At 40.0% G+C, this 27891-nt stretch overlaps 1 long non-coding RNA gene across 5 annotated transcripts in view; it reads left to right on the top strand.

The window, feature by feature from the left end:
- Positions 1–26882, top strand: part of LOC134477128 (uncharacterized) — a 51353-nt gene extending 24471 nt beyond the window's left edge. For 2 of the 5 annotated variants that reach the window (XR_010049035.1, XR_010049037.1), the window contains exon 6: positions 3496–12691. This is a non-coding gene — a long non-coding RNA (uncharacterized LOC134477128). Of the gene's footprint in view, positions 1–74; positions 12692–13370; positions 19107–25574 lie in introns of those variants that run through there. The other 3 variants (XR_010049033.1, XR_010049034.1, XR_010049036.1) reach the window with 2 other exon arrangements.
- The last annotated feature ends 1009 nt before the right edge of the window (positions 26883–27891 follow it).

Raw genomic sequence — 27891 nt, 5'->3', positions numbered from 1 at the left:
ATGTGATGGAAAAGAAATGATGGAACTAAAAATGTTGAGGATCATTGAAAGGTTTCCTATCTCTTCTGTTCCAGCTTTTTATTTGATCAGTACTTCCAACGAAGGATGCAGACAAAGGAATGGAATGGTGAGAAGATGTTTCACAAAGGAAGCAGTGCCAGGACATGAGTGGTGGTGCTGATTATGTTAAAAGCTACACTGTGCCATTCTTTGTCTTTGAGTCAGTAGATTTTTGATCTCCATCTTCTCCATAAGAGTTACTGTACTGAGCTGAGTAAAATAATAAGTCCTGCTTTTCTCTATTGGGCTGTTAAGTGTCTGACATGGCAATAGATTCAGTTTCTTTAGCTTGACTCTCTAGGGCATGAGGCTTGTTTAGTGACCTTTTCCTCATAGCTTTCTAACGCTTTATTTTTTTTTTGTCTTTTTCTTTTTTATCAGTACCAGGGATCGAACTCACACCTGCCTGCTTGCAAGGCAGGTGCTTATGCTGCTGAGCTAAAACCCCAACCCATAATGCTTTATTTTTATTTAAAGAGAAAAAAAAAGATAAAAAGGGTACAAATAAAAAGAATTTCAGAAAAATAAACAGTAAGAAATCCCTAGTGATAAATTACATATTTTTATCTTAGAAATAGTTGTTCAAGTTACAAAATTAAAGCATACGAAGTGACATTCAAATAATGACACTGCAAACAGTTCTGCTCAATGATCCAACAAAAACTTAGTAATATGGTTATCAGTCCTACACACTTGTTTTTTATCTTAAAGAGGATAAGATTAAATATGTCAAAACAGAACAAAACAGTTCATAAGGAAACAATTTAAAGAAACACAGATTTCTAAGCAAGTCCACTGGAGATCTTCACTATCTATATTATTGTCTCTAGTTTTCTTCCAAATAGTTGTCCCCATCTTCACACACATTGAATATATACTGAACATTATAGAACTTATCAAATTATTACAAGATCATGAAGGCTTTTTAAGTCTTCAAGATCTGATTTTGGGAAGTCAATAATGGCTACCATAATGTCTCTCATTCTCTTCAAAATAGCTGTGTTAATCTTTATGTATGCTGAAATTGAACATAAGAGACTAGACTAATATCACTCTGAGCAGTGAATAATTGTATTGCTAGATTTTATATTATAATGCTACAGAATTAGCATTGGGTTTCTTAATGTCTCCTCTTCTTCAGAGTATCTGTTCATTACATCGTGTATTGTATAATCTGTTCCCATAAACAGTTTAGAAATTTTTTGCATGTGTGAATCTCTACACGTATAGCTATCCTTTCTGTATTTTAGGGAAAAATGGATCAAAATAAGACAACAAAACAAATTCCTAGAAAACCATGAAATGACAAAGAATATAAGACCACAATATTAGGTAATCTATAGTAGTTACTATGCTTTTTCTTGTTATTTTCAATAGAATTGTCCACATCATCAGGCATTATATAGTTAAGCATAGCATTACATAGCTATTTTTATAAAAACACATCTTGGAGACATTGTAGGACTTGAAAGCAGTTAATAATCAAAACTGGAATGGATATCTTTTACATCTTGTCATCTTCAGAGTAGTTGTCTGTACTCTTAGACTTGATACTATCAAGCATACCAAATTCAAATAAAATCAGTCAAGGCAAAATAGTGGTCTAGCAAACCAGCTTCAAATAAGATCAGTCATAGTAAGACAATGTAAGTAATACAGGGTTTCAGTTTAAGTTAATAGGAAATTAAGGATAGTTACTGTGGTATAACTTGTTATTTTTGGGTTAGCTGTCTGTGTCCTCAAATCCCATATGAGTAGACAGACCGGAACAAAATATAATCAAACTAAGCAGAGCTATGAGACTACGGTGGCTTTTAAATTCTGATACACTTATAACAATGTACTCTGCTTTCCTTTTTTAGGCAATTCCTCACCTTTCCCCTTCTCAGGATGCTTTGTATATTTTGGGTCCCACTAGCTCCTATAGTTTTTAGACTAGGGGATCAATCTGTTATCTATCTAAGTGTTGCTGAACCATTTTACCCCTGAGCTTGATCTTGAGCTGTACTCCTTTACTCACTAAAGCCACAAAGGTTTTCCTTCCTTCCAGCTGTATAGTTCTACACTGCACATAAGTGTCATAGCTTTCCAACCTATCTGCAGCTGCTGGACAAGTTGTCCCTATTTCTCTCTGGTTTCCTGTTACATATAGCTTTGCTTTTTCATCTTTGACTTTCAGTTTATTAACCCTCTTTCAGGTTGAGTGTATTTCCTATTCAGAGCCTCTCTGTGGATCCTGCCTCCTAATCTACTCTGCCTGTGTTTCTTTTTTGTTAGTGTATCAAGGCGATCTATATTAAAAATTATAGCTTACCATCTCTGCCTCATCTCTGCTATTCTGTTCTTCTGCTATTATTTGTCCACTTTACTCCTTCATTCCACTGTTTGCCCTGTTCATTGAGGCCTCTCTGCCACTGTTGCTGGAATCTTGGTATTTTTTTCCTCTCTCTCTCTCTGGAATGTCCTTCAGTATTTTTTTTAGGGTTGGGTTGGTGGCCATGAACTCCCATAGTTCCTCCTTGTCTTGGAAATATCTTGTTTCTCCATTAATTTTGAGAGTTTTTCTGGGTACATCAGCCTTGGTTGGAAGTTTTTCTTTCAAGGCTTGGATTATTTCCCCCCAGGCTCTTCTCTATTTGAGAGTTTGTGTTGATAAATCTGTCGTTATTTTGATGATTTGTCCTTTGTAGGTGATCTGCTTCTTTTCTCTGACCACTTTTAATATTCTGTTCTTGTGGTGGATTTCTGGAACCTTGATTATTATATGTCTGGGTGTAGATCTGTTTTGGTCATAGGTGGCTGAAGTTCTGTATGCCTCATTTATCTGGATACCATTTCTTTTTCCTATGCTTGGGAAGTTTTCCTTAATTATATCTGTGAACATTCTTTGTAGTTCATTTGTGATTACTCCTGCTTCTTTGTTTATATTTTTTATTCTTACGTTATAAGTCCTCTTGTCATCTTCTAGCCTTTGAATTGTTTCTTCTTGGTTCCTTGTTATTTTTAAGAGATCTTTTCTTTCACAGTCATACATCATAAATCTCTCTTCAAGTTTTGAAAGGCTAACTTTAGTTTCTGTCAAGGCATTTTTCCAACTTTCAATGGAGTTTTTAGCTTCCTGGTAACCTCTTTGGTTGCATGTATTCTAGATTTGGTTTATATTCTTCATAAAAGGTTTCTCTTCCTTTTTGGAGTTCCTCCGTTCTTCCATCTGTGTTCTCTTGGGAGGGGCTTATCATTCCTTTAATTAATCTTTTTATATCTTGCCTCACTTGGATCAGGAGTACAATTTTAAATTCGTCTATGAGGTCACAAAGGTATTTCTTTATGTCCGCTGATGCTGTGTCTAATATTGCATAATTACTGCACTGGTTCTCTTCTGTACTCAGTACTCACTGAGAGCCAATAACGCCTTCCCCCTTTGCTCCACTTTAGACTGTGCCGCGTCTTCCCATCAAGGGCCCAGGACTCATTGACTCCCGTTATCTGCAGCTGTGGCTTCAGCAGGACTTTGGATTGTCTGACTACAGGGCACACCCAGCACAGCCCAGAATGGGTCACGGAATGGGTCTCAGTGAGCGTATTGGGCTACAGCCCTCCACCCGCGCTTTTCCTTCCTCTTCCTACTTTTATTTTTCCCTTCGGTTTCCTCCTGGCTTAATAAAAATCATCCTCCAATCATCTGGCCCTCTTCATGCTGTCAAATTCTAGCATCTGACCTGCCTTCCCCACAGAGGCTCTTGATCCAGCTCTCTATCAAGCCACCATTTTCTCCTCTCCCAGTTTTCTAATTCTTCATGTGCTAGATGTGTTAGACTCATCCCACATCCCCTGAGAGAGCCTTGGCTGGTATAACTGAGTCTAAAAAGCTCCCATTTCTGAACAGGGCTCTCCAGAGGTGGTGCAGAGGACATGGAGGAAATGTAGGACACATCACAGTGCTATGGACATAGATAGTTTGTCTCATGGAGGTTCAAGTGAACCTAGCATCCTTATCTTTTTTTTTTTCAAAATCCATTTTGTTCAAGGACTAAAAGGAAAAACTACAACAAAATGTCAAGACACATCAATCAGGGGCAACAATGGTACATACATTGCACATTGTCATCCCCACATGAATCACCCAGAGCATAAGACACCTGAATTTATTTGTCCTGATGTGCCCTCACTTCTGAGGATCAACAGTGAAATTGTCACTTGGTTGAATGAGCTGCTCAGCTGGGGAGCAGAAATCTTCAGTCTTGAATAAACAAATTATAGTGTGGCTGAGTGAATCAAGAATCAGTTCAAGACAGCCGATACCTTTCAGGCATATCTGGAAGCCACATGGCACAGTATATTCAGGCCGGTTTGGTACTCATGAGAGTGCTCATTAACCAGAGTGGAAATCTGGGTGGATTCTAAGGAAATGAAATCTTTGAGATAATTGTGGAACAAGAATGAACTTGTGTCTAAACATTTTCCACATCTTGACAATATGAAATCCTGAGGAGAAATTACCTGAAGGAAGTCTGAGTTCTTCTAGAAATAAATGAATTTAAAAATACCACTCCAAGTAGAAGGTGGATAGAGGGAAATAACCCTGCTTAGTATTTCTTTAGATGGTTTTAATGTTTTAGTTGGCAGAGATGTCCCTGTCTTCCAAACCCAAGACTCAGTGGACCTAGCCAGAAAGATAGGGGTTTTCATTCACTGAGCACCAGGTCTCATGCCATGTCAGGAAGGGCCTCAGGTCCTCCTTTCCTGGTGGTCACTTCTGAGGGGCTGTGGGAGATGGGTCTGGGTTGGATCCACATTCACCCTTTGGGTCTGTGTGGCCTTTGTCTAGGACTTTCAGGAGCTGACAGTGGACTGCACATTCATTGTCTGCAGGTTAAGGGTTTAGAAACAACTGTTTGAAGGAGGGGCTTCCATGTGAGGCCTCTCCATGCTCTTAAACCACTCGCTCCTCTACAAGGCCCTGAATAAGGAGGTCAAGATTTGTGATAGGTGCTAAGATCCCATGTGTGTTGGGGATCAACACCTGTGAAAATCATGAGGGGGCAGATTGGGAAGACAGGGTTGTCTGGCCATATAATTGTCTGCTGGAGCCTTGGCCTCCCCCTCGGTGAGTTTTGAGGCTTTAGTGTCCCCATCAGGCTCATATACTTGGAGCATTATGCTCCAACGTTACAGTCAGCCCACACATTATTCTGTTTAGGATCCATGACTTTCTGTGTTCCATGCCTGGTCTGTGTCTATAAGAGAAAATGCATTGTTAGGTGGCTGAATTGTAACCTCTGAATACTTCAACTTCTGAATACAGCTAGACTTGGACAAGACCTACAGAATCCCTCAGGAAAAGTGAAGCTGAATGTGATCACAGGTGACACAGAAACAGTCATGGCACTAGGGATGGTTTCTTTCTGCAGAAATTTCATTTCCCTTGGTTGTCATTTAGCTGTTGGAACACTGGTCATGAGGGAGAGAGTCTTCCAGTGAAAGACACCTTAGTGGTGGTCACACACAGTGTTGTCCTGCTGGGCCCACTGTAATCCAGTGGTGAGGTTTCTTACCATTTTTGCCTTTGGTGAAGGTGAAGTTGTCCATTGAGTCCTGCAGGCAGGATCATGATGAAATATGGCATTTGTGTCAAGTTCTCAGGTTTTGAGCTATCGTTGCATGGATTTCTAGTGTGTAAGCACAGTGAGACATCTTTGTAAAATGCAGTTTAGCTTCCTGATCATAGACTAGAAGGATCATGGTCCATTCATCTTCTGGTAACACTCATGGGAATGAGGGATTCCCAGTTTATTCCTTGTGGAGACTTATTCATACCTCCTGTGCTCTGTATTCTGAAGAGGTAAATAGTGCAAAGTGTGGCTCACCCTGCTGGACATAGGAATGACCTGTTATGCCAATATATGTGGAAGGTGACTCATATGGATGCTCCCCTATGAAGCCTAGAGGTAGGGACAAAGATAGCAGTCATGCTGTGTATACCTCAGGCTACCCGAGAAGGAATTTGCACATTTGCCTCAGACACCACACAGTGACAGTCAGATGCTGATTAGCCACCTGTCTCATTCACTATTTCAAGCAGTCATCACCAGGGAGCAATCAAGCCAGTTTTGGGAGACACCCCCCACCTGCCTCATGGAACAGCATCTTGTGCAAAATTCTGGGAATTCTTGCTGCATATGTTTCTCTGCATCCCATGGAGTTGGAACAGGACAAAGTATCTGACATTTAAGTACAGCATTAGATTCAGTTACCCACAGGCATTTCTAGGACACACCTGCAGTGCGTGACCCTAGAGCATCTGTACTAGCCCCACCAGTGGTGTGCTTTCATGAATGGCTCCTTCTGCATCTAGGGAGTCCAGAAAGCAAATGATCTGGCCATGCACAATTTAATGTCCCACAGGAGCTTGGCACAGTTGGAAGAGAGCTCCTTATCTGTGATGACACTGATTTCTAGCAAGAACCACTGAAGGAATAAGTTTGGGTGCCTCTAACTATGCACAGTTCCCTGACCCAAAACTAGTCCCTGATCTGCCTGGACATCTCCTGCAACCTACTCTAACATCTGCTGGAGTCCAGACAAGTGCAGAATAGAACCCAAGTGTCTTGAGTTCAGTTATAGTGGTCCTCCCTGACACAGCCTTCCAGAGTCAGGAGAATAAGGGTTGATCAGGAAAAAGATCCACAGGAGTCCTGGAATTCCATCTGGAGAAGATGTACCTGATCATCACTTTTTGTCTGAAGGCAGGAGGAACAAGCCAGGAAGTGTCAGCAGCACATGGAAGGCTGGAAGCCAGGACAGATGTCCAGCAGCTGGGTTTCTTTTATAGCAGAGTATGGAGCACAGATCCAGAAGCAAGGAGAGTGTCATTGTCAGTCCAGGGAGATTTCTCACAGGGTTTCACAGTGTGTTGGGTAGAGATGCTCTTTTATGTACATGATGGTGACCAGAAGCCAGGGGCCCTGGCAGTGTTCCATTATAGCAGAGGTCAGAGTGACAATTCGAAAAGCATGATCCCCATTCTTCAAGGGCTGCAGGCAAGAAATGGAGATAAAGGAGCAGACAATTCTCATAGTCACCACAGAGGTGACTATAAGGAGTAGAGATGCAGCTTGAGGTCCAGCCCCTGGAAGACTTTCCTTAAATCAGGATGGGCCATCTCGGATGGTCAGTTAAGACCTTACTGCTCTAGGCACAGCACTACCCTGCAGGGGAAATGGAATGTTGCCTGCAGAAAGGAAAACCATAGTGCTTCCCACTTCCCTCACAATCCCTGTTTGTCCAAAGGGAACCAAGGTGTTGTTGATCCAAGTGTGTTTCTCTAGGGAGAGCTCTCCTGCGGCCCACATGCCACCCCCTGTCACTACAGGATGCTGCAGTGGCACTTCCCCTGCCTTTCTCTGGCCCTTGGTGCAATTCTAGCCAAGGAAGTCGAGAGCCCCCAGGGCAGGAACTGCTGCCCACTATCTGAGCAACTGATATGGAGAAGCAGAAGGTTCCAGGGCAGGAACCTCCCTTCCTATGTGGGGAGCCCAGAGTAGGCTTAGAGCACACACAGTCTCAGCCTGCTAGGGGGCATCTCCTCCTTGTGTACTACGATTTTGTTTGTAAGGAAGCCTTGAAGCCCTTTGCAAAGGCAAGACTAAATATTAGTTGAAGTCCAGCCAGGGTCCTTTATAGGTACCTTCGGCCTCCCTGACACACCTGGGCTTACCTCCTGTCCATTGCTCTGAGCATGCATAGACAAATCTAGTGACCACAACAAACTGGTCTCCTGGGCATTTGGACTCAGTACAGTGGTCCTTTACCTTGAAACAGTTTTTCCCAGATCTCTGTGCCTGGTTTTTCCCTGAATTCTTGGCAAATCGCCCACTGTCCTTGCACATGACCACTGATGCTTGTTGGCATTTAAGACAAGTGTCTTCCCCGAACAACTGTCAAGGGACCTGCCTTGTCATTCACACTCTTCAACCTCAAAATGAGATGAAGTTTTTTTCCAGGCTGACTTAATGCTTAGTGTTTTCCATTCCCTAATTTCCTAATGGGAATATGCATTGACTGATGTGACCCACCTCCCAGAAAAGGGTGGATTTCATCTGGTATTTTAATGTTGTCTTGAGTCAAATGTATTTTTCTTGCATCTTTCAGGAAATGCTTCTCCCAAATCTTCAGGTATGTTGTAGGTTTATTTCTGCATGAAGGCACAAAGTGAGGTGAGGATAATACCAGCACGTGATGGCCGGGTCCTTCCCTGAATTGTAGGAACCTGTAATGGGCCTAGGCTCCTGCTGACATTCTCAGGATGAGTTTAGCTCATCTTGTAGTTTTCTCTCAGTTATAAAAGTTAAGATGCCATTCAAAGAAAAAGATGCTACCTCACAGTAGTGGCCCTTGCTGGTCGAGTGCCTCTGGACTAGAACTGTGATCCAATATTGAGCCCTGTGTATAGCCTGGAGTTGTCTCCAGGTTGTATCAAATGTCAGCAGGGTTAATTTTCTGTCCCAGGTCCATTGTTGCCTAAAATGCGGAACTGGACCTGTAGCTCTAGCTAACATTCTGTGGGGAGTGTCACTGATAATGTGCAACCTGACAGGGATACTTAGCCTGGTTCTGCAAGATCCTGTGACCACAGACTCTGCATCTAGTGTCTGGATTCAGTCTTGGGCTCTGTAAGTACATGGGTTCCAGACAGTGGGAATTTGAGCAGGAGCAGACTATGAATGCATAAGACCCCTTGGATCATTCTTTTGTGAGTCAGTTCACAGCGGCATTTCTTAAATATGTTGAATGTACTGTCCTGCTCCATTGGGCCACATCAGTTATGGTTGTGTCACTTTCTACTCCCCCCATTGTAGTTGTAAATCTTCACAGGTTTTATTAGGGGCCCTGTGCAGCAGGGATAGAGGACACAATCCCATGTGTGACTGGCATAGATCACACTATGTCCTTAGTGCTGGGAATTTATATTAGAAGCTTCTGAGACAAAGTAAGCAAAGAATATTTTGAGTAAATTTTTAATGGACAGAAATAGCAGTTTGTGTACTAGCTAATATCAAGGATTTTGAGGAAAGTCATAGGAATCTCTGTCTTGAATCGAATTTGATATTTTCAAATTGGGCAGGAAGTTTCTCCAGCATCCAGAGTCTCCCATCTCTGATCCTGGTTGCTATTCACACATTCACAATCTAAATGATGTAACAGCCTCTAAATATGCCTAAATGTACATTGAGCTAATTAATTACAAATCTGTGGCTAAAATTGTCAATAGGAGGTGCTAATGGGCTGCAAATCTCTTGCAAGTTACTGTTGACATGTAGCTGCCTTCCTTGAGGCCAAGACATTTTTCTCAAAACTCATAGTCATCCAGCAAATATCTGGATCAATGTCTCTAAAGATGCTATTTCAATACATTGTCTGCAAAGACAAGCTGAAAGTCCTTAAGGCTAGCAGAAACTTCATCCTATCCAAGTTTATGGCCTCATGTGTTGCTGTAGCAATTCGGGTGACTGGGCGGTATATAACATAGGCCATACTAAGAAGACAAATATTGTATGGTGACTTTCTCAGACAAAATAAAAAGGAGAATGACTCCTAGATGCTGAAATAATCCAGAATTTTGAGCTGAGTTCATCAGGAACATAGTGGAATGAGGAGCATGCTGCTGAAGCCATTATTAAAAGTTTGTGCTAAATGATATCCTGCCCATGGTGGCAATGGTTTTGATTTCCACCACTGGTTCTCATTTCCCCACTCAGTCAGGTCAGATTATGAATCCAGTGAGGGTGCCAGCAAGTCTGCAGGTAGAATAGAGTGATCAAAAACCATCATGAATTTTTTTTTTAAAAGGACAGGTTGACTTTGCAGGATCAGAAGCCTCAAGATATAGGTGGTGTATGATTAAGATTGCTGAAGACAGCCAATACTATTTTTTTATGAGCCTGCCTTTCCACTGCATGACCATGCAGATCCCCTGGCTCCATGGAGAAGCCATGCATTCTCAGAGGAATCAGCTTGTGAGCCTTCCTGTTTTTCTGACTGTCTTCTTGGCAGACAAGGAGCAGATGTGGAGATCCAAATCCCTGAAGTTATGTCTGCAAACTTTAGTCCCAAAGCAGCCCCATGACTTTTTTGGAATCACAAGTGCAAGTACCATGTCCTGCATGTCCTATAAGCCCTCACTTGGTGTTTATACCAGCAGACACTACCCCACAGTGCCCAAGATTGTTGGTCATCTTGATTCTGAGATCTTCCTAGTCATGAAGAAGCAAGGCATGGCAAGGTTGTACACCATCAAGATCCTAAATTGTGACCTGAATGCAGTGACTTGCTTCTTGCTGTTACCCTGTAGATCTGATTCCTCTCACCCACTATTGTCAATCATGAGAAATGAGTCAAATGACACATTCAAATGACACATTCCCATATCAGCTCTCGAATGTAGTTATAGATGCCTTCACTGTTTCCAGCTGTCATTTTGGGGAATATGAAACATCCCCAATTCCTTTGTTTTCCATGAGCCAAATATTTTGTCTATGAAATTGTCAAAAAAATGTTTGCACTGTAGAGCAGACAACTTCCCAGAGCAGTGCACATTGAGATGAATGGTCTTTGTTGGCACTGAACTTCCCATCACTAACTTGTGTGGTTGTGTGACTCCTCAAATCACATAGATCCTGTAGAAATGGTGATTTGCCATTAGTTTAGACTATAACCGTTCTAAGTTGGAGAGAAGAGGGCTGCAGTTGTCAGGTCAAAGCACTCCAAAGAGATAAACAAGACCTTGGGGAGAACATGGCAGATAGATAACAGCAGCTATGGAGGCTCTCTGAGATAGCCAGCTTAGAATCCAGGAATGGTGCCGTGTGAGGACTCCTAAGCAAGGGGAGATATACCCTGCTGACCCAGGAACAAACTAAGCTGAGAGAAACCAAATGGAAATGCAATCCTGGTGCTATAACCAGAACAGATAAAATCTCAGTGCCAAAGCTGGAAGCTGCACCTCTGGAAACCGTGATTTGAATTTCTTGCTGCTGCTGTTTCAACTGAATCGGCACAATAGGGACAGAGATGCGAAAACTCGAAGAGTGGGAATTGGCGAACAGAGTTGAGAGCGGGACTGGTGAGTGCTCGACCTGTGGTGAGTGAGAGGAACGGAGACCCTTCCATAGACTAGGAGGCTCCAACAGAGGACATTCTGGGATGGGGCAGAATAGCCGAAACAGGGCGCTGCAGTGACTTCAGTCACATATTCCCCTCTCAAGCAGGATTGGTGGAGAGTGCTTGGCCTGGGTGACGCCGCATACTACGACCCCGTAGGCTAGCCCAAACCAGGTCCCAGCACCTAGTGGTGCACCCTAGCAGTGAAACCTTCAGTAGGTTGACCTGAAGGGGTGGGCCCAGCATATGCTGTGGAGGGCTGTGTCTCCCTAGTACACTGCAGTGGGCAGGAACACCTAACTGGTGGATTCAAACAAACTGTAACCCACAAAGAAAGAAACTGGGCCTTCTATATATGCCTGTATGGAAGGAACAAAAAATATGAGAAGAGGAGGAAACAAGAAAGGGTCTTCGGCCCCCAATCCTGAGAACACTGATCTAGGAAAGGTAAATGCAAAGGAGAATGAGGACAGAAAACATGCAATATCAGACCCGGCACCAATAGACATAAAGTGATATCTCTGGAGCCTCATAGACGAGTTCAAAAGTGAAGTATTTAACAAAGTAAAGCAAGATATAAGTAGAATAGTTATAGAAATCCTAAGCACCGCCCAAGAAAAACCAGATGGTGGAATGGAGGAACAGAAAAAAAGGAGAGAATCGTTTGATGGAGAAAACAGAGAAAAAAGAATACGCGAAGCAGGTTCAAAGAGATTACCAGAAAACTAAAAAGTCTATTGAAAGTTGGCCCAACAGCTTGAAAGAAACTAAGGATAGATTATCTGAATTGGAGGACAGATTTGTAATTTGGGAGCATGAAATGAAAAATTTCTTAAAAATAACAAGAAAACAAATAGCAATAATCCAAAGGCTTGAAGATGATAAGAGGATCTATAACTTAAGAATTAAGAACGTAAAAGAAGAAGTAGGGACACAAGTAAATGAACTACAAAAGCTATTCACAGAAATAATCCAGGAGAATTTCCCTAATTTAGTAAAAGGTAAAGATACTCAGATGTATGAGGCATACAGGACCCCAGCCACCTACAACCCAAACAGAGCTACACCCAGGCATATAATAATCAAAATTCCAGAAATCCAATATAAGAACAGAATATTAAAAGCCATCAGAGACAAGAAACAGATCACTTACAAGGGAACACCCATCAGAATTACAGCAGATTTCTCAGCACAAACCATCAAATCACAAAGAGCATGGGGGGAAATAATTCAAGCTTTGAAAGATAATAATCTCCAGCCAAGATTGATATATCCTGCAAAACTACCCCTAGAAATTGATGGAAAAACAAGGTGCTTCCAGGATAAAGAGGAACTAGGGGAATTTGCCACCACCAATTCAACTCTACAGAGAATACTGCAGAATACATTCTAAAACCAAAATACCAAGAAAAATACCAAGATTCCAGAAACAGTGGCAGAGAGGCCACAATGAATGGAGCAGAAAGCAAAATGAAGAAGACAAACTGACAACTAATGACAGAAAAAGAGCTCAACAGAAATGAGGCAGAGAAGGTTGGATGGTAGAAACAGCTATTTTGGAGAAAACAAGACATCATAACAGCTAGTTATGATTTAATATCATCTTGTTTTGAAGTCCCATCAAAGTTTTGTTCTTCTGTCTCCATTGGTCTTAACACGTTGTATCGTATTGGATTTGATTATATGTGACAATATAAACAAAAGCTTTTATAGACAAGGAGAATATACAGAAACCATTGTTCATTTTCTATTAGTTGATTCTAAATACCCTGTAATACTGTAATTTTCTTGAATGGTTTTACATTGTCTTGATATGTTTGATGCTACAGTATACGAAGTTATACTCAAAGATTTCAAGGAAAGAGACACTGTGGTAACTACTTTTATGTTGGGATATCTGTAGGTGAAACACTATTTTGCTTAAATGGTTATGTTTTGACCTGTGCTGTTTTGTTGTTACGTCCTTTTTTAATCTCAATCTCCTTTTTTATTATTTACTTTATCTTTTTAATTAAGGGAAAAATAAATAAAAAATAGCAGAATGTATTATAGTAACCCACTTTGATTTTCTATTAACTTGATTTGAAACCCTGTATTGCTGTCACCATCTTGTTTTGACTGATTTTCCTCTATTCTGTTTTGCTTGATAGTACCAAGTTTGAGAATATCGGCAACAACTGTGAAGACAATAAGATTCACTATGACGCCCATTCTGATTTGACTATTATCTTCTTTTGAAGTCCTGTAATGTCTCCAATGTTTTGGTTGTATTGGTTTTGTTTTGTTCAATTTTATTATAACTGATGATCTAGGCAATTCTTTTTAAGATACCAAGAGGCAGAATGGTAACCATTGTTGATCACCTTGTGTTTTGTTTTTACAGTATGTATTAGGTCTATCCTTTTGATTTGACTGACTCTGTTTTGTTATGTCACATTTGGTTTTATTCTCTTCAAAAAAAGTAATAAGAACTGTGGAAGTAATAAAACCCAAAATGTGTAATTGTCATTGTACAAAAGAGAGGAAAAGAAAGTGCTCTAAAGGATATAACTGCATGTATATTTAAATGTATAAGATAGATAACCATATTACTGAGTTTTGTTGGATCATTGAACAGAACTGTTTGCAGTCTCACTCTTTGAATGTCCACTTATATGATTTAATTATGTATACATGGGCACACACTAATGCAGTGAAGGCCCCTGAAAGTTGACTGACCTGGAGGGGAGAAGCCAACATAAGCTGCCCCTGCTTGCACCTCAATGATCAATAGCAAACTGGAGAGGGCAGAAATACCTAGGCAGTGCACTTCAGAAGAACCATAAGCAACAAGGAAAGGGCCTGGGACCTCCTCTATACACCTGTATGGAAGAAATAATTCAAGCAAAACATGACAAGAGAAAGAAATATGAAAAAGTATCCAGTCCCCAATCCTGAGAATATTGATCCAAGAGAGTTAAATACAAAAAGACTGAAGGCAGCAAACATGCATTATCATGCATGGCATCAGTGGACATGAAGAGTATCTTCAGGACCTCATAGACAAGCTCAAAAGTGAAATATTTAATCAAGTAAAGCAAGATATAAGTTTATTAATTTTTTTCTTTTTTACTTTGAAGGTAGTAAAATACAACAGAACAAGACAGAATAAAGCCAATTTAGACAGTGTACTGAAATTGGTATAGAACTTCACAGCAGATTATGGGATAACAGTAACAGGTACCACAGTATTCTTGTTATCTTCACAACAATTGTTCTTTCAATCATGCATAGCAAAATGAAATGAAATACAGAACATTATAGAACTTATCAAAACAGAATATTGAATAGAGCAATACCATTAATCAGAATAAAGCAAAACAGTGGTAAAAATATTTGCCTTCAAAGAGATGGCAGAAGGAAATCCCCCTTATTTGCTATATTGCACATGGTCAACCTCCTAAGAGATGCCCAGATCTCTGGCTCCCATTTGCTAATGGAGTGGGAGGAGAAGTGGGATGTTTGATTCAGCCCGTGTGCCAGTAGGTTCACTACCACTTAGAAAGAGGTGAGCTGGTTGCTTGGTTTCCCAGTGCTCTAAGATCCAATATGGCATGGATCTCAGGAGACGCTGTTGGTTCTCACCCTGGGGTGGCTACAGCCTGCCACACCACAGCCCCTTACCAGGGAGGTAAGCTGATTGCTTGGTTTCCCAGGGCCCTAAGTTCCAACATGGCGTGGATCTCAGGAGACACTGGTGGTTCTCCTTTTGGGGTGGCCACAACCATATAAGTGGATTAATAAAAGAAATGTTAACCACCTCTCAAGAAGACATAATAGACATAACAATGGAGGAACACAAAAGAGGAAAGAAATGTTTGATGAAGAATATAAAGAAAACCTAGAATACATGAAGCAGATTCAAAGAGATTACCAGGAAATTAAAAACTTCATTGAAACCTGGCAAAACTACTTGAAAGAAACTAATGATAGACTCTCAAAACTTGGCAGGTTTGCAATGTTAACCATGAAATGAAATATCTCTTAAAAATAACAAGGAAACAGGCAGTAGCCATACAAAGGCAAGAAGACCACAAGAGGATCTATAACTTAAGAATTAAAAATGTCAATGAAGAAACAGGGGTACATACAAAGGAAATACAAAGGCTATTCACAGAAATAACTAAGGAAAACTTCCCAAGCATAGGAAAAGGAAATGATAGTCATATGTATGAGGCATACAGAACTCCAGCCACCTACAACCAAAACAGAGCTACACCCAGACATATAATAATCAAGATCCCAGAAATTCAATAAAGAACAGAATACTAAAAGCCATCAGAGAAAAGAAGCAGATAATCTATAAAGGAAAATTCATCAAAATCACAGCAGACTTCTCAACACAGACCATCAAATCAAAAAGAGCTTGGAGTGAAGTATTCCAAACCCTGAAAGAAAATAACCTTTAGCCCAGATTGATGTTTCCTGAAAAACTGTCTCTAGAAATTAATGGATAAACAAGATGCTTCCAAGAGAAGAGGAAGTAGGGGAATTTGTGACCACCAATCCAACCCTACAGAGAATACTGATGGACATTCTAGAAAGAGAAAAAAGTACCAGGATTTCAGGAACAATGGCAGAGAGGTCTCAATAAATGGAGCAGAAAGTGGAATGAAAGAGAAAAGCAGACAACTAATGGCAGAAAAATAGAAAGAAATGAGGCAGAGAAGGTTGCTATAATCTCTTATATAGATGGCCTTGATGCACTAAAAAAAAAGAAAAGAAAAAAGAAACACAGGCATAGTAGATCAGGAGACAGGGTCCACCAAGGTGCTGTATATATATAATTAACCTGAAAAAGGGTTTACAGACCAAAAATCAAATATGAGAAAACAATGCTCTATGTGACAGGGAACCAGGGAGTAATAGGGGCAACTCAACCAGCACCTGCAGATAGGTTGGAAAGACAGGTTTTGTAGGTAAAGGAATACAACTTGAGATTAAGTCCAGGAAGGAGAATGTTCAGAAGCACTTTGGTAAATAGCAGGTTGCCCCCTCACTCTAAAAACTGAGGGATTTGGTGGGACCCCAAAATGCACAGTGCATCCTGTGGGAGTTAAAGGGGAGTAGTAATCTAAAAAAAAAGAAGGCAGAGGATATTGTTAATAGTGTATCAGGATTTAAAACCCACATTACTCACACCACTCTGTTTAGATAGATTATATTCTGTCCCAGTTTGCCTATTTGCGCTAGATCTGAGGGCCCCAGACAGCTATCCCCAAAATAGCAGAATATAGCACAGTAATCATCCTTAACTCACTATTAACTTAATCTGAAGCCCTGTGTAACTTATACTGTTTTACCATGACTGATCTTAGTTGAATCTGGTTTGTTAGATTGCTGTTTGGTATTGACGGATTTTATTCAAAACTGTTTTGATGATAGTATCAAGTCTGAGAGTATAGACAACTAGACTGAATATGACAAGATTCACTACGATACCATTCTGGTTTGATTATTACCTGCTTTTGAAGTTTTACACACTGTACAACGTTTTGTTTTTATTAACATTGTTATGTACTGCTATATTCAATTATACTATGCTTGATGATATAGACAATTCTATTGAAGATAACAATAGACAACACAGTTGGTAAAACACCTTGTACTGTAGTTTTATATGACTTTTTCATTCCATGTATTTGTAGGAATATGTTTTGTTTGTCTTGCTTTGTTTTGTTTCTCCCTCTAATACAGACAGGATAGAAATACATGTAGAGACTCATGCATGCGTAGAATCTATATGAGAACTGATTTTATAATGCATGAAGAAATGAACTACATTGAAGAAAAAGAGACACTACAGTACCCAGTGCTTATCCTGAAGTGTCATGATGTGAAATCCAGCAATACTATTATTCTTTGCTCAGAGTGATTTTAGCCTGCCTTGGTTTGTTTAATCTTAACATACATGAAGATATGGACAACTGCATGTATGTTTAAGTGTATAAGATTGTTAACCATATTAGTAAGTTTTTGTTTTATAGTTGAAGAGAACTGTTTGCAGCCTCACTGTTTGAATGTCTACTTTGTATGCTTCACTTTCATAACTTGAACAACTATTTGTAAGAGGACAATATGTAATTATCAACTAGTGATTTCTATTTATTTTTTCTTTGAAATTATGTATTATTTCTACCCTTTTTCTGTTTTATTCTTCCTTTAAATAAAATTAAAATTAAAATTAAAAAATTGTAGAAAAAAATTTATGTCTGTTACATTGCTTTCTTATGTTCTGTTTTGTTGTGTTTAATTTTATCTTCTTTAAAATAAAATAAAATCAGAAATTTTGTTCCTAAAAATCATTGAACTCATTATTACTGGCATAAAATCCCACTGCCAGATGAAAAGGCATACTTATTAGCATAGTAAATATTTATTATGCATATTAGAAATTCAAATTACAATCATGGAATTTATTAAATATGTATCAATCTTTCTTCACAAAATGCTCACTTATGTCTGATAGAACAAAAGAAGTTAGTAAATATTTGAACTAAGAAATCAATGTTCCACACTAAACCCCACCATCCAGAGAAAACCACCATGAAGATTAAATCAAACACCCACAAAATTTGAAACTCTTGGCTCAGAACACACGTAGCTTTAATCTATTCCTGCAACGTTTCATGGTCAAATCAGCCAAAATAATAGTTCTCTGAATTCTCTATGAGCAATGTGCTCAGATTATGAAGCAGACTACCTCTGACTTCTAAGCGAGTCACTTTTTCACAGACCAATCATGCTCTAATTTCTCCATCATTCATTCATTGAATGAACTCATTGGTACTCTAATAAGATGAGTGGTCCCTACCTGAAAAGAAGCAGCTGGAGATGGCCACTTTCTCCAAAGACTTGACATCAGAGTAGCCTTCAAGACTCTACTCCAGGCCTCCCAACCCAGCACAGAAACAACCTTGAGAGGATGACTAGTTTTGGTGGTCTTCAGAAAACACATCTAACACAGCTACACTGCACAGTCTTTAAAAAACCCAACCTGTAGGACTGACTGGGCATACACAGCTATAGGATTTTGTTACAGGGCTTCTATGGATGAGTGATACATGAATGTTGCATAGATGGTTCAAATAGTTTAAGAATGAATTTTTAAAAATGAACTTAACAAAATATTTGATCCATTATAATATCTCAAAATGTAAAAGGAGAAGGGAAAGTCAGACTTTTTGTTGCTGTTGCTCCTTGCTGCCATGAACTGTTTCTCTTCTGTGATGCTCCATTGCCATGCTTCCCTGCCTTGGAACTAGCTGCCTGAAACTTTTCAAACTGTGAGCTGAAATAAACCTTCCTTCCTTTAACTTGTGGGAGTTTTGTGTTGTGCCTCAGTAACAGGGAGAATGTTGTCACATTCCTTGTGTCATTTCACCCAAATACAATAAGTATCTTTCTCTCGGTTTGTACGTATTACCTGAACACTCTTATTAATTTTGAAACTCTTTCATGATTAGTCATCATTAGGTTTTAGGAACTCTCACAGCAAGTGAAAATCTTACAGAAAAGTCCAGATCCAAAATCTCCTCTAAGATTTAAGGCAAATCTTTAGCTATGATTCTCTATAAAAATGTAAAGAAAGGTAAGTATATCTAACATAAAAATGACACAAGATAAACATTTCCATTCCACAAGGTACTAATAAGGGGATAGAAAGAAATAGGGCCCAAGAAAGACCAAAATCCAGCAGAGCAAACATTAAGTTTCATATTTCTATTATAGGGTAACTCATCTAAAAGTGCCTTGCCAATTGAACATTACTGGATTCTAGGTTACTCACCTCCCATTCTGGAGTTAGATTTGAGAGTCTTCTCATCTCAAACAAAGAATTGAATGAGGTAAGCAAAAACCAGGGGTAAGGTTTATTTTTAAAAAGTAAAAGTGAAGAGTATGGGAGAAACTGGTTCTGCAGAACAAGCTTGATCTGAGTGAAAGAAGAAAAATTACGATAAAATAACACTCTGGAGAAAGCAGAGTGCGATCTCACGGGGAAAGCACAATAGCACATTTTTCTTGGCATCTGAGACATTTTATAGTGTTAAAATATCAAGTAAATCCGTGAACACTTCTACATATGGATCCTGAGAGGCAATACTAAGATCCCACATCCATGACTGATGCCAGGTCTAGGCTATCCTATTCAAAATCTGTGCAAATTCTTACAACAAGTTCAGGTGAGGGATTTGGGAACAGTGTGTGCATGTGCTCCAGGACTTTGTAATTAACAGGTCACACCCACTTCTGTAGCCAACTTTGCCACATTCTAATCTCCCATATCAGTTCCATATTCAGTATTGGGGTAATTTGTGGTAAGATGTGTGTGTTTCTAAATAGCCAACAAATACATGCTCACAGAGCATGTTCTAATACATTGTACATGCTAAACACAAATGCTAAAAACTTCTCTGAGACTTTTGGACAGTAATGATAGTTTTTAATATAATACATAAGGAAGAGATTTTTTTTCAAGTGTTAAGCAAATTTTTATCTAACCAAGCAGTATAAAAGTTAATACTCAAAAATCAATACCATTTCTGTGTACAAGTAACACATTCAATGAGAGAGAAATCAACAAACACCTTTCACAATAACATAAAGAAAAATAAAATATTTAGGAATCACTTTAATAGAGGACATAAAAGACTTTTACATTGAAAACTGTAGCACTCTGACAAAGGAGATTAATGAATTTAGGAGATTAATTTTTTCTGTTCATGAACAAACAGAAAAAATATAAGGAAAAAGTCATACTTCTATGACTGTTATCTGTTATAAAATTTAATGAATCCCAATAAAATACCAATAGCATACCTCACAGAGTGAGAGAAAATCATTCTAAACTTATTTGGAACCAGGAGAGACACAGAATATCAAAAGCAATTCTAGTAAACAAGGACAGGACAGGGAGCAACACAATTCCCAATCTGAAGTTATGCCACAAAGTTACCACCATAAAACAAACAAAACACTGCATAGTACTGGCAAACAAACAGACCCAGGAATAATGGAACAGAATAGAAGACACAGAAAACAACTCCAAATACACTCAGCCACCTTATCTTTGACAAAGAGACTGAATTGGAAAAAGCTTCTTTTTAACAAATGATGCTGAGAAAACTGGCTTCCCACTTGTCAGAGACTGAACCTCCATATATATCTCACCATGCTCCAAACTAAAATCAAAATGGATCAATGATCTACATATAAAAACAGAAACATTTAACCTGCTGAAACACAGAATAGGTAAAACTCTTGAAGACAAAGGTATAGGCAAAAACTTTATGACAAAACCCTGATCATGCTTAGAAAAGATGGCAGATAGATAACAGCAGCTACAGAAGCTCTCTGAGATAGCCAACTTAGATTCCAAAAATCATACAGTATGGGGAGTCCCAAAACAGAGGGAGAAACACCCTGCCAACCCAGGAATGAACTAAGCTGAGAGAAACCAATTAAAAATACAGTCCTGGTGCTATGATTGGAACAACTAAAGTCTCGGTGCCACCGCTTGAACTCGCAGCTTGAATATCCTGTCACCGATGCACCTGAAATGGCATAGCTGGGATAGCCCACTAGTTTCAACTCACTAGAGATGGGAACACTCTGAGAGCAGGAATTGGTGCACCAAATTGAGAGCAGAGCTGGCAGGGAACCCTGCATCGACCTGCAGTGAGTGAGGGGAATAAAAACCCTTCGATAGACAAAGAGACCCCAACAGAGGACATTCTGGGACCAGGCAGACTGGCCAGAACAAGGCACTGCAGTGACTTCAGCCAGATATGGAATATGTTCTCAAGCAGGATTGGTGGGGAGCACTTGACCTGCGTGATGCCATGCACTGAAGCCCAATAGGCTAGCCCTAACCAAGTCCTTATGCCAGACAGTGCACCCAAACGCAGTGAAGCTTTTAGTAGATTGACATAGAGGGGTGGGCCCAACATAGGCTGCCAAGTCTGTACCTCCTAGTACACTGCAGTGAGCAGGACTACCTAGTCAGTGTGCTTCAGACAAACTGAAACCAACAAAGAAAGAAACTGGGCCTCCTATATATGCCTGTATGGAAGGAAAAAAAATATGAGAAGAGGAGGCAACAAGAAAGAGTCCTCAGTCCCCAATCCTGAGAACACTGATCCAGGAAAGGTAAATGTAGTGGAGAATGAGGACAGAATACATGCAATACCAGTCATGGCACTAATAGACATAAAGCGATATCGTTGGGACCTCATAGACAAGTTCAAAAGTGAAGTATTTGACCAAGTAAAGCAAGATATAAATAGAATAAATAAAGAAATGCTAGGCACCTCCCAAGAAAAAACAGATGGAAGAATGGAAGAACAGAAAAAAAGGAGAACTGTTTGATGGAGAAAATAGAGAAAACATAGAATACATGAAGCAGGTTCAAAGAGATTACCAGAAAACTAAAAACTCTATTGAAAGCTGGCATAATAGTGTGAAAGAAACTAAGGATAGATTATCTGAACTGGAGGGCAGGTTTGTAAGTGGGAACATCAAAGGAAAAACTTCTTGAAAATAACAAGGAAACAAGCAGTAACATACAAAGGCTAGAAGATGACAAGAGGATCTATAACTTAAAAATAAAGAATGGAATGAAGAAGCAGGGGTACAAACAAAGAAACTGCAAAGGCTATTCACAGAAATAATTAAGGGAAACTTCCCAAACATAGGAAAAGGAAAGGAGCTCAGATGTATGAGGCATACAGAACTCCAGCCACCCACAATCGAAACAGAACTAAACCCAGACATAGAATAATCAAGATTCCAGAAATCCAATATAAGAAAAGAATATTAAAAGCTGTCAGAGATAAGAAACAGATCACTTACAAGGGAAAACCCATCAGAATTACAACAAACTTCTCGGCACAAACCATCAAGTCTAGAAGAATGTGGGATGAAATAATCCAAGCCTTGAAAGACAATAATGTCCAGTCAAGATTGATATCTCCTGCAAAATTGTCCCTAAAAATTAATGGAAAATTAATGGTCCTTCCAAGTTAAAGAGGAACTGGGGGAATTTGCAACCACCAATCCAACTCCAGAGAGAAAACTACAGGACATTCTAAAGAGAGAGAAAAAGCACAAGAATTTCTGGAACAATGGCAGAGAAGCCCCAACAAATGGAACAAAAAGTGAAATGAAGAAGACAGACAGACAACTAATGACAGAAAAAGAGCACAACAGAAATGCGACAGAAAAGGTAGGATATAATTTATAATATAGATGGCCTAGATACACTAACATAAGGGAAAAAAGAGAGAATCACAGACAGAGTGGATCAAGAGGTAGGGTCCACTGAGAGGCTCTTTAATAGGAAATATAATTAGCCTGAAGAAGGTTATATGGACCAAAATCAAATACGAGACAATGGAACTTGATATGATGGGGAACCAGAGAATAATAGGGGTAACCTGACCAGTATTTATGGATAGGTTGAACAAACAGGCTTTAATAAATGAAGAAATATAACTAGAAATCCAGTCCAGCAGTGAGAAAGTTCAAACACAGAGGTGAATAGCAGGTTGCCCCCCAATAAAAACCGTGAGTGTTGGGAGACCCAAAAATACACAGTTCATCCTGGGGAATTTAAAGAGGAAGCACAGTCTTTTAAAAAAGCAGCAGAAGATATAGCTAATAGTGTATCATGAATTAAAACCCTTATTACTCGCACCAATCTGCTTGGTTGGAACTTTTTCGTCCTAGTTTGTATACAAGCACTGGGTCTGAGGGCACAGACTGCTGTCCCAAAGGTATCAGGACATAGCACAGTGGTCATCTTTAATTTCCTATTAACTAAATCAGGATTCATGTATGGCTTATACTGTTATATCATGACTGATCTTAGTTAAATCTGACTTGTTTCATTGCTGCTTATTATTGACAAGATTTTATTCAAAACTGTTAGGTTGCTGGCATCAAGTTCAGTATAGACAACTATACTGAAAATGACAATGATTCACTGTGATATCCATTCTGATTTGATTACTACCTGATTTTGTAGCTCTACATTATAAACAAAGTTGTATTTCTATTAATTATGCTATGTACTGATATATTCAATTATACTTTATCTGATGATATAGCCAGTTCTGTTGATAACAAGAAACAGCACAGTGACCATGGTAGAACTCTTTATACAGCAGTTTTATATGTCTTTTTAGTTTTATGTGTTTATAGGAATATGTTTAGTTCTGTCCTGCTTTGCTCTGTTTCTCCCTCTAACATAGAAAGGACAGAAATACATGCTCAGACTCATGGTTGCATAAAACCTATAAACAGTTTATGAGAACTGTTCTTATGACACATGATGAAATGAACAAATATTCTGAAGAAAAGAAAGGGGCACTGCAGTACCCAGTGCTGATTGTGGAGTGTTACGATGTGAAATCCAGCAATATTATTAATCTTTGTTCAGAAGGACTTTAATCTAATAAATTTAGTTAGGTCTCAACACAAATGAAGTTATGGATAAATGCATACATGTCTAAGTGTATAGGATTGATAGCCATATTATTTAGTTTTTGTTGGATAGTTGAACAGAACTGTTTGCAGTCTCCCTGGTTGAATTCCCATTTATGTGTTCCACTTTTGTATCCTGAACAACTGTTTGTGGGGGTACAATATGTATACACCAACTAGTGATTTATTACTGTTTATTTCTTTTCTTTGAAAGTATGTACCCTACTATTTCTGCCCATTTTCTACTTGGTTTTGTCTTTCTCTAAATAATAATTTTAAAAAACCCTGATCATACAGGAAATGCTACAAAGAACCAACAACCCATATCACCTCTAATTATAAAACACTTGCACAAAAAAGAAAGCACCAACAGAATGAAGAGACAATCCACAGGATGGGAAAAATATTTTAACATATATTCCTCATACAATAGACTAATATCTAGAATAAAGAACTTTAAAAAATCAGATCCCCCCAAATTTAAAGATCCAATTCACAAATGGCAATCTGAAATGAACAGACATTTCTCAAATGAAGAAATGCAAGCAGCAAATAAATATATGAAAAAATATTCAACATCAGTGGTCCTTTGAGAAATTCATATTAAAACAACACTTAGATTTAATTTCACTCCAGAAAAAATAACTATCATCAACAAATGAACCAATGACAAATTCTGGTGGGACTGTGGGGGCAACGGAACATATTTCCATCACTGGCAGAAGTATAAATTGATATAACCACTATGGAAATCAGTATGGAACTTCCTCAAAACACAAAAACTAGAGATTCCATTTGACCCAGCTGTGTCCCTTCTAGGTATCCTTCTGGAAGAATTGGAAGCATCGGACCACAGTGATACATGATAGCAGTACAATTTGTATCAGCTAAATCTTGAAAACAGTCCATATGCACATCAATATATGCATAGATAAAGAAAATTTGGTATTTATATACAATGGAGTACTACTCTTCCATAAAGAAGGGTAAACAAGTCATTTTTAGGCAACTGGATGTACCTCAAGACCAAAATGTCAAGTGTAATAAATCAGATACACTTTTGAAATGTCACATTGCTTCTCTTGTGTAATAGATCTGAAGGATAACTGAGGAACAAAATATAGGGGAGATATCAAGAGGCAGGAAGAACAAGAATGGGAAGTGGAGAAAGAGAGGGGGAGGGAAGAAAGAGAAAAGTTTTTAAAAATGAATAGAAGGGAAAACCAGAAACACATATTTTGTAATTGGAGAAGGGAAGAAGGGTTGAAAAAGGGGGAGGAGAATGGAAAAAGAATTAAAATATATGAATAGGTAAAAATTTCCTATGATGAATGTGATCATTGTATATGGCCAAAATGTACTAATAAAAGTGAATAAATAAGCAAAAAATTAGAACATAGATAATAACAATACATTATTCTACATTAAGTTAATTTTCAATAATGGCATATGTCATTTCTGTTTAAAATAAAAACATTCCAACTTTCAAATAGTGCACTTTTCCCTTTCAGTTTTAAACATAAACTCAAAACAAATTACATGGATATGTATTCTTAATTTTAACACATTATTAAAATAAGTACTCTTTTATGCTTATTTTAAATGGTAAACTATTTTAGTTAACAAAAGTCAGTGGATTTTCTCTAGGTAGGAAAATCACTGAATATCATTCCTTAGTACTGAGAATTGAACCCAGGGCTTTTTGTTTCTGATCGATTGCATTGGTTTTTCTGTGTAAGTGATCATGCTGTCTGTAAAATAAAGCAGGCTTGCTTTTTTCCTTTCCATTTGGGATGCATCTTTCTTTTCTTGAGTCTTACTATCTCTTCCAGGCCAGACTTGAACTCACTATGGAGCCCAGCAGTCCTCCTGCCTCAGCCTCCCCAGTGCTGGATTGACAGGTGTGTGTCACCATGCCCGGCCAGCGGGAAATCAGATTTGCACTCAGCTTCCCGACTTAAAAGCCTGAGTCTTCCAGTGATGAACCGACTCCCCCTTCTGCCCTTGCAGGCTCAGTGCCCCATCCCAGGCTCTGGGGAGGAGCAGATTTCACTGCAGACTCCATGGCAGTCCTCAGCTCATGAGCCCAGCTCTTCATTAATCTCATGTGCTCGGTGTAATTAAAGCAACTGTTAATTGGTGCATTACTGAGGTGCCGTGGTGTGTATGACAAGCCCTAATTAGCTCGTGGTCTGGCGCTCTGCGCTCTGGGATCACAGGCACAACTCCGAGGGCCAGCACAGGCAGTGAATTCTGAGAGGCGGGGAGGAGAGAAACCATGCAGCTCTGCCCACAGGAGGAGCTCTGCGTGTCCCAGACCAGACGGGACAGGACCTAGGGACCCGGCTGCCGACATCCAGGACGAGCACAGCTCTCTCTAGCCTCAGGCTGCGATGTCCACCAGCACTGCCCGGGTGGATGGGCATGGAGGTGCAGTCTCTCATCCTAGCACTTGGGAGGCTAAGGCAGGAGGATCACTGCAGGTTTGAGGCCAATGTGGGCTACACAGCAAGACCCAAAACAGTGACAACTACAGCAATGAATGTGTGTTCCTGGTACATAATGCATACATCCACCATGGATGTGGTGCAGCTCACATTACATATCTGTCGCTTTAACAGCTCAGACCCCTCGGTATTCCCCAGTCCCCTGGGATCTCCACTGACCCTCCCAAGCACAGTGTGAAGGTCTGAGCCCCACAAGGCTCTAGGCTAAAAAAGATGCAGGAGCAGCACACAAAGCACAAGGCCCAGAGCTGCCAGGCTGTAACCCAGCCCAGCACTGATCCCACTGGAAGCCCCGAGGGCACCTCACACCCAGAGCTCCACCTTGTCACCAGCTGTGTGGGCCAGACAGGGCATTTACCAGGCCCTGCATGGGATGGGCATGTTGCACCAGATGCATCTCACATTTATGATGTATGTTACCATAGTTATTTTTGAGTTTTTGAGAAAGGTCTCATTATGTAGTCAAGTTTGGCCTTGAACTCCAGGGGATCCACCTGCCTTAGCCTCCTGAGTGCAGAGATGATGGGCATGCACCACCACACCCGGCTTGTTATTTAAAGTGAGCATATTTTGCATGTGTTCGTGAATGGATACATACATTTAATAAACTTAGCAAAACTGTGCATAAAGCAATCTATAGACTGAGCCGTGTTTTCAAGTAGTGGAGCCACCAGGACAGAGCCCAGCACTTCAGAGCCACGGTCAGAGGTTTGCTGGGTGGTGCTCAGATTAACACCAGTCGAGGGGCATGGAGGAACAAGCTTCTGGGGTAGCTACAGCTCGGGTTTCTTGGGTTTTGGTGTTGCTTTTAATTTTCTGAGACAGACTCTCACTGTGTGAACCCAGGCTGGTCTCAAACTTGCAGTGATCCTCCTGCCTCAGTCTCTTGAGTGCTGTGATGATGGGCGTGCACCACCACACCCAACTTACTCTGTGAAATCCTCCTTGGTTTCTTCCCCTGGCCAAACTCTGCTGAACTCGTAAATGAAGAGATTTTATGGAGCCTGCTTCCCATTTTGTCCAATAGTGTCAGAGAAAAAAGCATAGCGCTTGATCAAAGGGTTAAAGCCGAGTCTCCCAGTAATCTGCAGTGCTGCAAACCCAGACGAGAGAGTTCTCTAAATATAGCTCGCTGTGCAGCCTCCTGGCTCGCACAGCCTTCCTGCAATGAATGCCGTTATTGAGGGCTGTGACTGTCAGCTGCGTGCACGGAGAAAGGCGGCTCATTCACGGTGGGGCTCGGAGTGGGAATCATCTCGGCTTCTTTACTGAAGCTCAACAGGCTACAAAAAAACCACTGAACACAATAGTTCTCCGCAGGGACTCTCTACAGGGCCAGGGTTTTCTGAAATAATTCCTAATTCTGTAGGAATCTAGGGCTCCTGGGCATGGTGGTGCGTATGTGTTAAGCCAGCAGTCAGGATGCTGAGGCAGGAAGAGCTCCATGAGTTCAAGGCCACTCTGAATTATGTAGTGTGGGGAACCACCCAGGAGACTCTCCTTGATTCTTCTATCTCCATTTTGGATAAACGTGTCTCTATCGCCAAGTATTGATATGCACAGAGCCGGCTGGGCTATTCCCTTGCCACTTCAAGTTGGCTCTAAGCAATGTAAATTGCGTTAGCTGAGGGGCTGATTTGTC

Source organism: Cavia porcellus, unplaced genomic scaffold (assembly GCF_034190915.1).
Source record: "Cavia porcellus strain 051 isolate PalLab524CR breed Dunkin Hartley unplaced genomic scaffold, mCavPor4.1 scaffold_8, whole genome shotgun sequence".
Taxonomy (NCBI): domain Eukaryota; kingdom Metazoa; phylum Chordata; class Mammalia; order Rodentia; family Caviidae; genus Cavia; species Cavia porcellus.
The sequence above is the reverse complement of the archived record's forward strand: the minus strand, read 5'-3'. Positions and strand labels throughout refer to the sequence as shown.